Raw genomic sequence first — 16,865 nt, forward strand, 5'->3', positions numbered from 1 at the left:
TGCGGGATCAGCAGTGAGGTGTTGGAGGACCTCATATAGCCTGTCCTGTGTCCCCTAAGCTTTTCTGCTGCCTTTAGGTGCAGTGGAGAATGCTGTCCCATCACCAGTGAAGGCTGGTGGCTCCGATGCCAGTGGAGCAGTGAATCCACTCCAGGTTTCAGTCAGAACCAGTCAGATGCACCTTGGATAGCTCCTTTAGAGTTCTGACTGGTTCTGACTGAAACCTAGAGCAGATTCACTGCTTCACTGGCATCAGAGGCATCAGCCTCCACTGGCCAGTATTGAAAAAAGATTCATCTGCTGATCTGGCCAGCTTGTGTACATTGAAGGAAGGCATTTTGCCTTTCATTATGAGCATCAAACTATCTCAGGCCAGCCCTGCCTCCAAGGAGCTAAGAGTGGCATATGTGATGTTATCCCATTTTTATCCATGCAAAACTCTGTGAGATAGTTCAGGCTGAGAGACGGTGACTGGCCCAAGGTCACCCAACGCACTTTGTAGCTGAGAGGAGATTTGCACCGTGCTCTCCCAAGTCTTGGGGCATCTCCATGTTTAGCAAAAATCCTGCAGCCTTACCAGGGCTTTGACTTCTGGAGTCTTCATGGTTTTAACGATCGGCACAATACATGCACCCCTCCCTTGTTTCTGCCAGACCCTATTTATTACTGCATTTTTGGGATTTTATGAAATGGCAGATTCCTGCTTGAAAATTGCAGAAGAGGCAACGAATGTAGATGACATCATGAAAAGGGCCCATAAACTTCCATGAGTGACCATTCACAGGCATGCAATAAATTGTTCTATGTCCAATGCTCTATGCAATCCACCTTACTGGGCTTAGTGCTTTTACCTGGGCTTATGCTATTCAAGGAGGGCTTGTTTAATACTTGCCCCAATATTTTGTATATATTCACCCAATGATTTGTCAGAAAATGCTGCTTTCAATTATATTCTTTTAGCACTTATAGATTATATTGTATTCTTGTAGCACTTTAGCACTTTCAACTATATTCTTTTAGCACTTGTAGACAGCGCTGGCTCCAGGTTTTTGAGAGCCCTTGGGCAAGACACCCTCGGTGGGCCTCCTCCCTTGGTGAATCTATCTTCTCACTGCCATTGTCACCAAGTGCCATGGCTTCTCATCCTTTATCTCATCATGCTTGCTTGACAGACAGAGAGCAAACAGACAGTAGTGGCAACTGCCCTTCCTTCTCATCACCACCGTTGTCTGGGCTAGAGCAAGAGGTAGGTGAACTCGATGGCCTTGTAGGCCCCTTCCATCTCTACTATTTTATGATTCTTTGATTCTAAGCAGGTTGCAATAATGAAGAGGAGGAGAAAGTCAAGGGGTCTCTCATCAAAGGGGCCCTTCTGGGGTGTGGGGTCCTTGGAAGATGCCCAACAATGCCTACCGTTGATGCCAGCCCTGTTTGTAGACACTCTTGACACTGTCGTTCATTCTTCTTTATCCATTGAAAGGTACTCATTTTCCATTGGGAACTGCAAAAACTTCACAGGACCCCATTGTTTCTTTTTCCCTGACAGTGAAACCAAAAGCTTTTTTTTTTTAACAACACATGGATTGAGATTGGCTAGATCCTTTGGGGCCAGATAAATTTGCTCCAGCAGAGCCAGATCTCTTTGATGATCCAGCAGTTGGGTATCCCAAATAGTGAATAAGTCTATCAATGGCTAATAGTCTTGATGGCTATATGCTACCTCAAGTATCAGAGGCAGTATGCTTATGTACACCAGTGCTATTGGCCTCATGTCCTAATTGCAGCTGGTTGGCCAAGAGAATGCTGAACTAGATGGACTTTTGGTCTGATCCAGGATTACTTTTTGTATGTATTTATCCCTGATCTAAAACATAAATTTCACTGCAAAGCAAAAACTTATTCTTTAAAATAACAGTGTATGCAGAGTTCAATAAACCTTTGATGATGGAATGCCATGTTCATTCTTCATCTGACTGAGGCAGTGGGCTGTAGTGGCTAGAGTGTTGGACTGTGAGTCAGGAGATCTGGGTTCTAGTCCCCACTGGGCCATGGAAGCTCACTGGGTGACTTTGGGCCAGTCACAGACTCCCTGCCCAACCTACCTCACAGGGCTGTTGTTGTGAGGATAAATGGAGGCAAGGAGGATTGTTTATGCCATCTTGGGTTCCTTGGAGGGAAAAAGGCAGGATACAAATGCAAAAATAAATAAATAAATAATTAAATAAATAAATAAGTAAATAAAGTTCCTCCCAGAGGTTTGAGAATGCCTCCCACTAAGAAGAATATACAGTATCAGGAAAGTTGGCTTCCACCCCCATTCCCACCTTGTACCCCAAATTCAAGGAAACAAATGAGGTAGATGAATGAAGAATTGCCATCTTTGCCACTATTTGATATTTTAAATCTTTTGACTACCAAGTACTAATGGCCATTATAATGCTTGAAATAATACTCCCAACCTTTCTCCTAATTTCCTCGACATTATAATTCAATAAGCTTGATAGAATTATTGAGTTTAAAGGAATATACTGAAGGTATACATCACTAGTTTGAATACGAGAGGGTTGACTCCTTGTCTTTTCATTAAGGATGAATTCAGCCCAAGGGTGCACTGTGGGCCTGGCAAATAGCATTATAATAGTGAGGGAATATTGCCCACTGGATAGCTTGAGTGGTTGATTAAATTTAAAGTGTGCATTGTCCACATAAAGCAAATAATGCTTGTATCTCTTTTATTTTTTATTTTTTTTTACATTTAGTGTGAACATTCATCACTGGTGCTGAAGACACACCGTTGCTAATTATTGTGTTTTTTAAAATTTGTAATGTACTGTAAATTTTGTATCACACTACTGTTGACCTTATAGAGAACAAGAAAAAGATGACAAGGGGCCAATAATTATAAGATGGTGAAGAAATGTTGTAATTATTTACTATTTTTAGGACCAGTGTGCATAGCCTCTTAATTTGCATAAGCTTTAGACATTCACACGTTTTCTGCCTTTGCTTGTAGATGATAAATTTTTCTTCACATGAACGAGGGAGACGGCTTCCATAAGAAGTTAGCCAACTGGGAGCCTGATTATAATGAACAACAAAATTGTTGGTGGCAGCTTTTTTAAAAAATGGGGACAGTTTATTTGGATAAAATTGGTTTTAAACCAAGATTCAAAACATCCCCTCTATTGGGTCTTGAAAACTTGCGATTTGCTTTTAGAGAATTGACTAAATTATCTTGTGGCTAAAGCATTAGCTTAATAAAATTGGGGGGGGGGAGGAGCTGGAAGGGGAGGTGGGAGGTAAAGGCCTGCAACTCCCCAGTAATCTATTTATCACGTGTAGAGGGTGATTATGACAGTATGTTCTTATTAGGGATGAATATTTTGTGCTCATTAAGTTTACCCCCTTGAGTACTTGCGGATGTAAAGTGTGTTTTTCAGCAAGTACCACAGTGCAAGCTACTTTTATTGTTTCTATTTAGTTTCTATTTGCCTTGCTGCTTTGTTGCAGTGCATCTGGCTGCTATTAAAAGGATATGACCAAGCCGGTCTGGAAGGGCTGGCTCCCGTTTGAAGGGATGGGGAGCAAGCAACGCTGAAACATAACCTGGTTATATGCTCGCCACGCTTCCTAATGTGGGAGCTCGCAGGTCCAATTCTGGCAAGTGCCCCCCAGCATTTCAACAAAGGGTGTACATATGTCACGAAATCATGGGGCCAATGTGGATAGTTAAGATTTCATTTTACAGTATAGTCCTCAGTCACTGAAGTCACTGCAAGTCACTATATGCAGGGGTTAGTCTTTGAACTCATTTTTGTTTTGTGGGATAATACATTTTCATTGGTTATTTCCAGTCCTACTCACATTGGGTAAATTTTTACCCTAGGTACACTTTTCATATTCAAACTTGCATAGAAGAAGACATACAACCTAGTCCTTCTAGAACAACCTTCCCCAACCTAATACCCTCCAGATGTTATTGACTTAAACTCCCATCAGCCCCTGCCAGCATGGCTGATAATCAGGAATGCTAAGAGTTGTAGTCCAAAATGTCTGGATGCACCAGGTTGAGAATGGCTGCTCAAGAGCATTGCTTCACCTTGTCTCCAGTTTTCAGCCACTTACAGTTTTCTTTCCATATTGGAAAAAAAAATAGCTATATGTGAACCCCCATTTGAAGCCTCCAGACCTAGGTTTACCACCTTATGGTGAGCTAGGCTTAAAGAGGTCCTGTTGGAGGGAGGCAGGATAGCGGGCTGTACCCCCTTGTGCTTGGTCACATCATTCATATAATGTGATCATATTTAATGTATTCTCTGATGTATTCCCCTTGAGGGGTCCCTTGTGCCCTGTCATTGCAGCTTCCACTATTTGATAGTTCATTTGCCAATCTCATCCAGTGCTATTCTCCTCCCCCCTCTCCCATGGATAAACCTAGCTATGATCTCTTATGCTCTAAGCTCAGCAGGGGAGTCTAGGGGGAAGGATGCAGTACTGGGCATGTTTTGTGGCTTTAAACTTTGATTTCTAGAAGTGTCAGCCCAACACCTACATCACACAAATTCAAAGGGTGGGATGTAACTTGGTGCAGTGATTCTCTTCCCACTTTAGCTGCTGAACATCCACTATTTGAATTAAAAACAGAGGAGAGGAGAGAAGAGAGTCTCAGCTAAGGCTGAAACGGAAGAAAAGGCGGTTTGTACTCATTATGAGTGCAGGTCATCCATCTGAAAAGGTGACCTTTTGTAATACTGCCAAACAAGGTCAGTGGTACCTACAGTTCTTAGCTGTGAAAACGCCCCCCTTTGCAAGTTCAAGTTGCCTTTTTCAGTGAGGCATCCATGTTTCCAGTTGCACAAAATATGTGAATGGGCTCATTAGAGTTTAGCCACTTGCCTTTGTGATTTGTCACCCCCAGTCCCTGAATTACATGGTGTGTGGTGATCACTGGGACCATTCCAAGGATATCCCAAGACTAGAATAGGGACAAATTTGAACCCACCCGCCCCCAAATATCTTTGACATTCTCCTTCGTAAATGTTTGAATTGATAATTTTCAAGATAATCTCTGAATGCTCAAGTATTTGCTGAGCCTTTGGATACCTGTACTTGACATATTATGAGATTTGACTTCAAAATTGTATTTATTTATACTTGTATACCGCAAGACATAACAAAATCTCTACATGGATATGTGACCGGTGATACTAGATAGTTGAAATGTAATAGTATTTTTTAACATCTGACAGTTTGATGGTTGACAGAAAATAATATATAATATCTGACTATATCTGCTAGTTGACATGTAATGGTATATAGTATATGACAGCATTTCATAGGACACATGCAATGTTACTTAGATTTGAAAGTAGGTGGCAGATGACAGTTTATGGGATTTCATATTTGATGCTTGTGAAAACAATCAACATAAAGAAACTAGTCTAAAACATTTGAGGTAAACATTTACATTCACATTGTTAATTTACATTCAAATTTTCACATACAAATTCTAAGAGATGACACTAGAAGTTTTGGTAATATTCAAATAATTGAGATTATTCCATAAAGCTCTACCCAGTACAGGTAATTTTAAGGTACTTTAAAACTGATTCTAGTAGTCCCACACCATGACCAAGTAAATTGCTAAAAATTGTCTCCCCTGTTCATCCCCACAAACCTCATTCTGCCTTAATCTAAAATAAAAAGCAACATTTGTTTTTGATGTGCACAAAATCAAGCAAAATAAAAATGCATAGCGCAGTTCCTGTTTGGTGTCCACAATCTTGACATCATTCCTCAAGGGATGCTGCACTTCTATGGCAGGGAGACCACATATTCCCACCACTCAAAGCATACTGTGCTGTATCTGGGAAAATGTGGGACTTCTCCCCAATAGGGTATTAATTGTTAGTATGGGCAGCTATTGCAAACTATTTGTAGGGTGCTTAGTCATGGGTAGCATAATGCTGTAGCCTTTATAGAGGGTTCCAGTATTGATTTCAGATGGAATTGGTTGTTGATAGCCTGATTTGTATACAAACTCATTATGTAGAAAGCCTCCCAATCCAATTTTTAAAACAATTGTAGCAAGGAACTACATGGCTATCCCACCACCACGAGATTTGTCTCTATATGCCATGAGTAGGCAAACCTTTGGTGTGTTGGCAGCACATTTGGAAATTTGAGCAAGTGTCCTCGGTACAACCATAAAATGGATGCCATGGGTGGGCGTGGCTAATAATCACAAAGTAAGCATCCCAGAGGTATTCATGGGAAATTAAGATGGCAGCAGCAAGAGGCTCCCACTTCACTTTGAAGAAATTCCAGCTGGCAGTAAGGAAATCCATAAATATTTTTAAAATAAATATTGGGAAGAATAGGGTGTCTGGGGGGCACATTGGTGCCCATGGGCACCCTGTTGCCTACTCCTGCATTATGCCAATTGGACAGCATACCACTGTTACCAGAAAGTCACTTGTAGGTATATCACTCAATTGGCTAACATGCTTTCAATAAACACACAGAAAGACTTTTATTTATTTATTTCATTTATATACCACCCCATAGCCGAAGCTCTCTGGGCGGTTTACAAAAGTTAAAAACAGTGAACATTTAAAACAAATATACAAAAATTTAAAAGCATAAAAACAGCAATATCATTTAAAATAACTATTCTGGGGGTCAGTTAAAGAAAAAAACAACCCTCAGAAAGCAAATTGGATTAGATCCCTCTGTCTGTGACTGCCAGATTGTCTTCTAGCAGACAATCAAGCAGTTGATCATAGACTGTGAGTTCCTGCCCTCTGATAGTTCCTAAAGCATCCTCCAGGAAATGAGGAAATGTTTTGCAACCAAAAGGAGCTTTTCAAGTGGAAGAAACAGTGGGGGGTGAGCTGTGGTCAGCTGCTTTCTTGACTTGGGTGGCTCCATGTGGCCCGTAGACCTCACGTTATGCATCCCTGGCTTAGAATGTTGCAAGCTTTCAATTGCTCATCAGGTATAGATTTTTTTTTTCTAAAAGAAAATAAATCAGATTTTGCAGTGGCAAATAGTTTTCTCTCTATGTGTTTGTATTTTCAAAGCCTGACTGCTGAGAGGCAACCAAAGGGGGGGTGGAGCCTGTGTAGTTTACCAGAGGGTGCTATTGGACAACAGAGGATAAAAGCTCAGGTTGGGCCCGCCACAGTTCAGATAGAGCAGCACCCAGCAGTTGAGCAATGGCCAGCAATTCCAGGGTGGATGTGCACCAATCATGTCATTGACATTCCTCAGTGACCCTGTTCAGACGACATGCTAAGCCATGGTGGTTAAGCATTTTGAGCTAAACACTATGGCTTAGCATTTTGTGTGAACCATTCCTAACCATGGTGGCTACAAAACCACGGTTTAAACACGCTTACTTACCATTTGCTGCAAAAGTGTTAGCAGCCTAATCATGGCTTAGCGTGTTGTCTGAGCAGGCCCAATGTTTGCTACTCTCGTGGCAGCAATGTCAATGTCTGTGCCGCCATGTGAGTCTGATTTGCCTTCTTCCTCTACTGCCACCCAGTGGCCCCTACTGGTAAGCACATGGGACCCTTTACCCTTTGGTTGCAACTCCCTGCCGCCGCTATCTGCCCACACTGAGGCCGTATTATGGCCGGACTTCCATCAGCCTTGACATAGCACAACATCTAATTGATTTGGTCGGCGTACCAATGGCTGATGAAGATCTGGAGCGTTTGGAAACTTTGGAATGCATACAAAGTCAGACCACTGGACCATTTAGCTCAGTATTGTTTACTGACTGATTGCAGCTCTTCAGGGTTTCAGTCTTTTCCAGGAAGTGCTTGGGATTGAAACTGGGATATTTTGCATGCAAAGCATGTGCTGTATCCCTTCCATAAAACCAGCCTCCAGAGGCTTAAAGAAGTAGTTGGTCCGGTGGAACATACTTATTCTAGCTTTCACATAGCTGTTAAATGCCTGCAGTATCTTCTAACTATGCTTTTTAATTTTATTGGAGTTAACCATGTTGAGTAGTAAGGTGCTGCTGTTCTAACAGGAGTGATTATAATGAGCTTTCAGGAAGCTAAGAGAGAAAGTAGAAGGCCCTAACATGGGAGAAAGTGTTATAACAGAGAGCCAGTTAATCAGGATGAAGGGTAACCTCACTTTGCCTGTGTAGTATCTTTTCTGTCTGTTCAAACCTCTGACACTTAAAGGAATAAAGGACTTTCCCCCCTTTTATACTGCATTCATGTCATGAATCAATGTGAAATAAGATCCACTAAAAATACCTGGGATTTGCCTGCCAGGACACAATTTGCAAAGTGTCTTTTCTCCTAATCCAATTCTGTTTAAAATATTGCCGCAACGTGGGCTGTAATTGATTTATATTATTGACAATGGAAACTCTTCACTGGTTGATCAAGAAATCAGAGGGGTGCTCAGAGGGGTACAAAAGCATGGTTCCAAACTTTGCATTTGCATTTAAAATGGTGCAGGCATTGTTAGATGGTTTTAAAAAACCTAGTTTTATATTATCATTCACACTTGCATGTGGACTGCTGTCAATCAAGTCTTTGTGAAAACTGTCCCAGAGTATGTATTAACTTAGAGCGCTCTCAAGTTTAAGGATTTCAACAGTTAGACCATCCATGAATCCATGTTCAACAAAGCCGCCCCAAATTCTCATTATGAAATGTTTCTATTTGTGAGGCAGTCCCCATTTAAACTGTAAAAGGACTGCTCGACATCATGTCGTTATTTAAACATAAAGGAGCCTTGGTGTGATAGTTCTTTGACAAAGGCTGGGATTCCTCTCATGCCCTGTAGCTGAAATAAAACGAGTTGATAGGTAGTATATTTTCTTGATGTACATTTACCAGGCCAATGAAAGAATCAGGGCTGAGACAGACATAATGTAAGTAATGATCCTATTTTGGATTCCAGCCATCCCTTTTTTGGGACAGACTTAAGCCCTTTTTGGATGTTCACCCTCATGCAATTACAGTCATGTGAGGAGGGAGAGCAGGGCTGGGCTTGCTGGCCCCACCTCCTCTCTCACATCCCTGTCACTCAGCGCACTGTCTTCTACTCATTTGAGGAGGAAGGTCTAGGCTTCCTGTGTGATTTAGAACCCTGCATGATTATTTCCTGATTTATTACATTTCCCCCTTTTGGTACCTTATAGGATCCCTAAGGTGACTCACGACATCTAGTAAAACAATATACAGTCCAACACCCCTACCCCCAAGAAAACAATAGAGGCTAAACAAAACTGAACTGAAACCCCAAAGACAAATACTAAAATCACAGAGGTTGATGTACGTGTATGTGGGGAAACTAAACCAAACCAAAGGTTGAATTGCAAATAAAGAGTGCCCAGTCTTGTCTCCCAGGGTAGGAAGCTCCACAACCTGGGTGTCATGACTGAAAAGGCCCCGTCTGTTTGATGGGTTGGTTTTTGTTCAGATCCTGTGAAATTACACACTAAGGCCACTAGGGGCAAAAAAGGAATGTAAGATTTAGAAGGGCATCTAGGTAAGGGTTGAGAGAGCATCACAGAAACTAGCCACTCTGTTAGTAGGGCCAGCCCTAGGAATGTTGTTGCCATAGACAGGGTCTCTCCAAGGCTTATAATTCTTGGCAAAAGTGGATGCTTGACTCCAGGTGGCTGTGGTTTGGTCAATCTGAAGGTTCACACAAGAGCTCAGAGCTCTCAGAAGCCAGTTTGATATGTGGTGCCGTGTTGTCTTGACTAAACTAGGATGTGGAGCAGATCTGGCTTGAATGCATCCAAGAGTTCCAAGACTAGTGTATAGAGAGGCTGAGACATCCCCTTTTCCATGTCAATAGAGGATGTCAATGGGAATTCCAGATGTTCTGTGCTCAGAACTGGTCCAAGACATTTTTTCTGTAAGAGGTGAAGGATAAGATGGTCAGAAGCTGACCAGACTGGTTTTTGAATCTTATTTCAACCCTCCATCACACCTGAGGGCAGCAGGCTAGTTTAGGAGGCTTTCAGCAGGCTGTGTAGCCACAGTCAGCTCTGTCCACCAACACTTTACCACCTCTCTACATCCTCCAGTGTCTGCTGCCTGAGGCAGTTGCCTCACTTTGCCTAATGGCAGGGCCAGCCCTGCTGTCTTTCTTTATTAGCTTTTACCAGCTAATGTGCAAGATAAAATGGAGGCCTATGAGAAAAGATGACAGTGTGGGGATCAAAACAGAGGCCAGCTGGTGACTCTGGCAACAATAAAACACGACCGTATGAGAAAAGCTTTCTTTTTGTGAGAAATTCTCCAAGAGTACAGTGCCTAAGGAAATAATCTTTTCATGGACAAATATTAGATCCCATTGCCCTGAGGAAGATTTCTAATTAAAACATGTTGGTCACTCACACTGTGGTTTTTATCCTGTCAAAACATTTTTCTATCCACCACAAGCCTGAGACATCCCTCTTTTTTTATGGATAAAACCAGCCAGTGAATATTAAGTTACTTAACCCAATAATAATACAGTGGCGGTTGCAGATTGCAATTAATTTAACCTAACCAAATTCTACAGCTTCTAAACGCCTGGCAGAACCGGAAAACCTTCATACTATCAACTTTGATTTAACTAGCCTTGTAGGCCTCTTAAATGAGAGCTTTCTAAACGGGAGATGCCAACACAGAAAAGGCCCTGTTCCCACCCATTAGTAATCTAATGTTCTAATACATAGACAATGTGAAGTGTATGACACACTACTCCAAACCACAATAAATGCCTAGAAATCACGTGTTATAATTTAATGATCAGAAATTAAGTTATCTAGAGCAGGACTTCATCAGATGTTCCTAGCATAGGTTCATATCTTATTTCAACCCCTAAAATGCTTTGGGTTTTTAAGATTAACACCAGCACTTTGAATTGTTCATGGAAACTGACCAGCAACCAGATTTACTTCTGGGCAAGTTATTAGGGTACATTTTGGAACCTGTTCGGAAGCCAAACTACAGTTGCTAACTGTGAACATTTTCTCACTGTGGAACCAACAGCAAGTGTGCACAAAACATCTGAACCTCAGAAACCAAGCTAAATGGAAGGCTATAGCAAGTAATGCCTTTAAAGAGGGGGGGGGAAATCCCCCAGTGAAATCAGAACACAAGGTCTAATACAATTCCACAGAAGTCTTTCTTCTGATTGGTATGGACTGTAGATGACAGTCATGCTGGTGTCTTTCATGATTCAGTTCAGTTCAGCTCAGCCGCATTTTCTGGCACTCACTTTGCTTCTCTTTGATGCAGTGTTAGGCCAGATCTATACTTTGTGTCAAATCATTACAAATATAGAATGAAAAGGAGAAAATAACACTATGAAAGTGGTATGTGGAATGTGGATTGTGCCCCAACAGTTATCAGTGCACTTCAGAACTGCTATAAAGCAGTAGAGGAGGGGCATGTCTAGACAAGGCAATATCCCGGGGATCGTTCCTGCGCGTCCACATGACGCACAGGGCATCCTGGAGGCAGAGAGGGAAGAACCCTCCTTTGGACCAGGATATCGCCCTCCCCTTTCATTCTGATTTTTCCCGCAGTCTTGGGATGATCCTGAGACCACGGGACGTGTGGCCCGCTGTCACGGTTTTGTCCTGGCTCCTCATGAGCAAACATGAGGAGCCGGAAACTGGGCATGGGGCACGGAGCTCTTCAGGAGAGCGCAAGATTTTTTTAAAAAAAAAAAACTTAGAATTTCGGTTGAGCGCTCGTGCGCTCATTTTCCTTTTAAAAAAAATCCAAAATGGCGGGCACGGTGTCCTCTTCCTCCTGGGACATCGCACGCCAAGTATAGACGAGGGGAACGATCTCGCAATCATAAAATCGCGAGATCATCCCTCTCAACCCCCCTCGTCTAGCCAAGCCCTAGGTCTAGACTTGGTTTATTGTGTTTGGTGTGCTACATAGGGATAAAATGAACCTCTATGTCTCTCATTGCACTAAGTATCATTTCATATCATATTCACATGCAATTAATTTCAGGTTCTTCTGAACCTCACAAGTAGTTCAGAACCTCACAACCTCACATGTTCCTTGTTTTACTTTGGGGGATCTTTATCAAACAGCATTGCCTGCAATTGTAGATGTTTGGCACTCAGAGCTGGTCACCCATTAGACATGTAGAACATTTTCCCTAAGTGATTACTCTTCAGGGTGTGTCAAGTTCTGCATTGCCCCTTAATTTCCTGTTTTATTTCCCACCGAGAAGGAGATGTGTAGGCTTGGAGAGTCCCTGTATGTCATCCACATGTCCAGGGCTGGTTAGCTGGCCACAGTGATAGAGTGGCTAGTTTCTGTGATTCCTGTAGGTTCACCCCACCCCACCCCACCCCTGATCCATACATACTTCTAAATCTCCTATTCTTCTTTTCCTCTCAGGAATTAGGACCTTTGACTGATTATGTATAATAATTTTTACAACATGTTCCCCCATACAGACATACACACACACCAAACAAGCAAACAAAAACCTGAACAACTAAACAGTGAGAAATGCAATTGCATCTCCCTACGCCTTGAGAATTTATGGGAATTTTGGGGGTATTACTGAAGGAAAAGCGGGCAGAAAAGAACCCAGCAAACCTTTAACTTGTAACTTGGGAAAATGTAAAAAGATGACACTTCTTGCATTGGATGTGCATTGCTGTCCAAACATCTTGGTGTGGCATCCAAAGTAGTCATGGGGAAAGCTGTAACTAAGGGCTTCTCTACATTAAGGACAAATCCTGCAGCCTTACCAGAGCTTTGTCTTCCGGAGCCTTTGTCGGTTTACAATGGGCACAAAACACACACTTCCCTGTTCCTTGTTTTTCCTGGTTCCTTTGTGGGCTGTATTCTATGTGTTTCATTTATACAACCAGTAGATGGAGCTGCAAGATTTCTAAAATAAAGTGCAATTCTTGAATTACACCAGCTCTTTGATAGCAGCTTTTGTGGTAATGGCTTTTTTGGGGGGCGGGGGTTACCGTCTTCTCGGTGAATTTTTAAAATAAGCCTGACCTCCCACAAAAAAAAATAATAATTATGAGAGAGGCACCAAGGCTGATGATGTCATGAAAAGGACCCAAGAACTTCTATAAGTGAACAATCATGAGCACATGACAAAAGCCTCGGGTAAGAATTCCCTCAGAGTGTCATTGCTGCACCTACAACATTGTTATCAGTTCAAATTATATTGAGCAGGAGTGAGGGCAGTGCATGTTATAATGCAAATTCAGCTGATCAGTTGCATGTAACAATACCTCAAATCAGAACTAACGTGTGATAAACATCTAGACATTTCTATAGTCTGTTTTCTGAGTGGAGCAGTGAGTCCTGAACAGCCTGATGGGAAAGGAGGCTTGTTATAAATATCTTTGATATTTAGCATGGCTTTCCATTTCTGAATTCAACTACAGCCTACTCTTATTGCTTGTCAGAAGGTCTGCCACCCTGTGTGCAAACAGGCATATCACATCCATGGGCCTTGAAAAAACCCCTCATTTATTAAAATAGAACAGGCAATGGGAATCGTCCCATAGCAATTGTTTTCCTGAATAAAGAACAGTGTAGTGAACATGATTATACTGATATAGATTTAGACGAGAACACACACACTTCTTTCAGTTAAAATGATGCAGTAGTATGAAATATCCTGATTCCTATATATTAACACTGAATGGGCAAAGAAAAACAGGATTTGATTTCACTTTTCAGATTCATCATTTATTGTCGACTGTTTGGGAAAGTATACGCCGTGCCATCTATACTTATCAGATGAAATGTCATATACCCATATCAGCCCTCGTTCTTAAATATGAAACTAGGAGATTTAAAGCTTCCATTTGATTGATCCCTCCTTTCTGAACTAGTGGATCCTGTTACAACCCAGTCAATAGCTATGTAGCCGAGGTGCTTCGTGGCACCCAAGACACTAGTGTCCTTTCATTTCCACCAGAACACACCAAACAGTGGTGACAGCAAAGCCGTAAATATATACAGTACATACATGTATAATAAATATTGTTGTTTGAAAGTTCTTCTGCACACATTGGGCACAGACTCTCTCTCTCTCTTTTTAAACTTCACTACAAAAAAATCAGAAGATGTAATGACAGCAAAGACATTTCATACCCTTAGCGCGGAGTAAACAACAAACACAAAACACTTTTTGCTGTCACTGTTGCGGTTCAGAAGTTCTATCCGAGTACAGTGGGCGCCAGTATCACTTTCATTTCACAAACTGAATTAATAGCAAAGTCACATCTCTCCTTAGCAGTAAAGAGCGCCCAACACTTTTTAAGTTTTGTGTAGACACATTGTACAAATATTTCATTTGAACACATCAGAAGGGAACAAAACACCTCCGCTGCCTACACGGCTGAAACCGGAACTACCAACATAAGCAACGGTACCTGTCAATTTTCTTCTCACACATATTCTTCCCTTAAAAAAAAAAAGAGTCAGAAATAAATATACTACCTGCTGCCAACTGAGATAGGATACCAGATTCTGAGTAAGCTTCCTTTATCTGAAGAGCATCAGAAAAAAATAAACCTAACAGTACGATGAAATGCCCCTTATAGTAGTCAAGAATTGCACCGTTTGTGACCTACAAAGTGAAACACAGTCAGCAGACCTGTATTATGGTTGCCCAAGTGTTCCTCTATTTTGGATAGCTGGCAGAGGACAGTCCTCTATTTGAAGGTGTTTCAGATGTTGTAGACTTAAACTCCCAGAAGCCCCTACCAGCATGGCCAATGGTCAGAAAGGCTGGGAGTTGAAGTCCAAAACACACTGAGATCTACCTTCTATCTATCCTTCTTCTATTTCCAGCCCAAGTGTGGTATAAAGATAAAAGTACCATCAGAAGGAGGAGCTGGGCCTTGAAATTGTCCATCACCAGTTAGGACCTGGACAGCAGACTGAGCAGGCACACAGGTCACCTGGTCAGTCTTCTCAGTTAGAGTGCTATATATTATATTTCTATTTAAATTCTATTATTTGTTTCTAAATTTGCACCTGTATATATACATTTGTATATGCGAATATACAATTTACGTCCTCTTTCATGGCAATGTGTAAGTGGTTGTCCTGTGCCCCCTTGTTTTTGCAGCCACCAAGAATTGGAGGTTCATTCAGTTCCTAATGAGTCACCGAACATGGCTGGTGAACTGAGTTTGGTCTCTGGGGTCTCAAGTTGGGAAGAAGCCTAGTCAGAGCAATTCACACAGAACTATAGAATATGCTAAGGGTGGGCAGAAAGTAGATCTTCAGATATACTTCAACTTCCAGCATTCCTGACCACTGGCCATGCTGGCAGGGGCTTCTGGAAATGGAAGTCCAAAACATCTGGAGATCTACTTTCTCTCCACCTGTTTTAGGCCATCTATTCCTCCTGGTCAATGCAGGAAATCCAGAGCTACAGCATCCTTTTCCAGCTCTGTGATTCTATGAAAAATATGCTCACACTCATTTGAGTGGATTTTACTTGGTCAGTTTAATTTCAAAGATTCCAAAATGTTGCCCATTGAAATGAATGTGGCATGTAGGCCGAAAAGGATTATGAGCATTTCTTCTTTCACTGTACAAGATGTGTGGCTGTATTTTAATGGCAAGCTTCATCTTGAGCATAGGAAACTCCTGTATGCAGAGTCTGAGCATTTGTCCATCTTACTCTACTGACTGGGAGTGTTCCTTTATAATTCAAACAGGAGTCTTTCCCAGCATTGCCTGTTAATATGGAGGAGGTATACAAAGCATGTGTTTTACCGCGGAGCTACAACCCTTCCCATTCAAAAGGTGGGCTGTCACCTAATCTATGTTGAGTTTTTTGTTGGTCTCCTTGGAGCTTTGGGGCTAGCCTGTAAGGATGGCATCATAGATGATGACGACTGGATTTTGTATCTCTCTATTTTATTAATATGTATTAATATGTGTATTTTAATACGTTGTACTAATGGTCTGTTGACTGTAAATAAAGGTTGATCGATTGACCAGAGATATCGAAGATCAGATTATCCTCCAGAGTGGCTAATCTGTGGTAATATGCAGCAATATCTTTCCAATGTTAGCGTCTTCTTTTTAGAACAATCTGCCTAGAGAAATCAAGCAAATACAGCCCTTGGGCTGAAAAAGGTCCACTCCCCCACCCCCCGCTCTATGTGAAGACTCCAAATGGATACATCTAGAAATATTGACCATATCTGCTGAAGTTGGGATGGGAGCCTCATGCCTGAGAGCCAAATCTGGCCTTTCTGGTTTCTCAGTCCAGCCCTCTGGGGGGCGGGGTCTCCAGATAGCTACACCCTTTTCCTTTCCCGTAAGCACTGGCTTTGGCGGCTTCCCAGCTTTCGTAAAGCTCCCCCCCCCCAGCATTCTAAAAGGTTGACAATGCCTTTCCCAAGGCTCAGTTACTGGCAGTCAGACCTTTAGGCCACACTATGATGGTCTGTTTGTTTGGGTATTGTTGCCCCAACCCCTTTTGCCCTGTTCTCCTTGCTTTTGGCCCTGCCCACGACTGGAATGGTGAAATGCTCCACGAGAGCTTCTCTGACATTGAGTTCAGCTCTTGGGCCTTCTTGTTGTTGCTATCAGCACAGGACAAGATGGTTGGGTGGCTACAGGGATTCATGGATAGGAAATGGGGAGTTCAGGGTGCTGGGGAAGGTGTTCAAACCCCCTCACATTCCCAAATTTATCTCAGAATTTTGGCTCTTGTCTAGGGTGACCATATTTTGGAAACCAAAAAGGAGGACAACATGGTCGGCCCCCAAGGGGGCGTGGCTAGCACCAAGGGGGCGTGCCCACCCAAACATAGCCTTGGTTACATGTCTGATTTTACAGCATACATTTCAGACAAAT

The sequence above is a fragment of the Elgaria multicarinata genome, chromosome 1 (assembly GCF_023053635.1).
Source record: "Elgaria multicarinata webbii isolate HBS135686 ecotype San Diego chromosome 1, rElgMul1.1.pri, whole genome shotgun sequence".
In the NCBI taxonomy this organism is placed as follows: domain Eukaryota; kingdom Metazoa; phylum Chordata; class Lepidosauria; order Squamata; family Anguidae; genus Elgaria; species Elgaria multicarinata.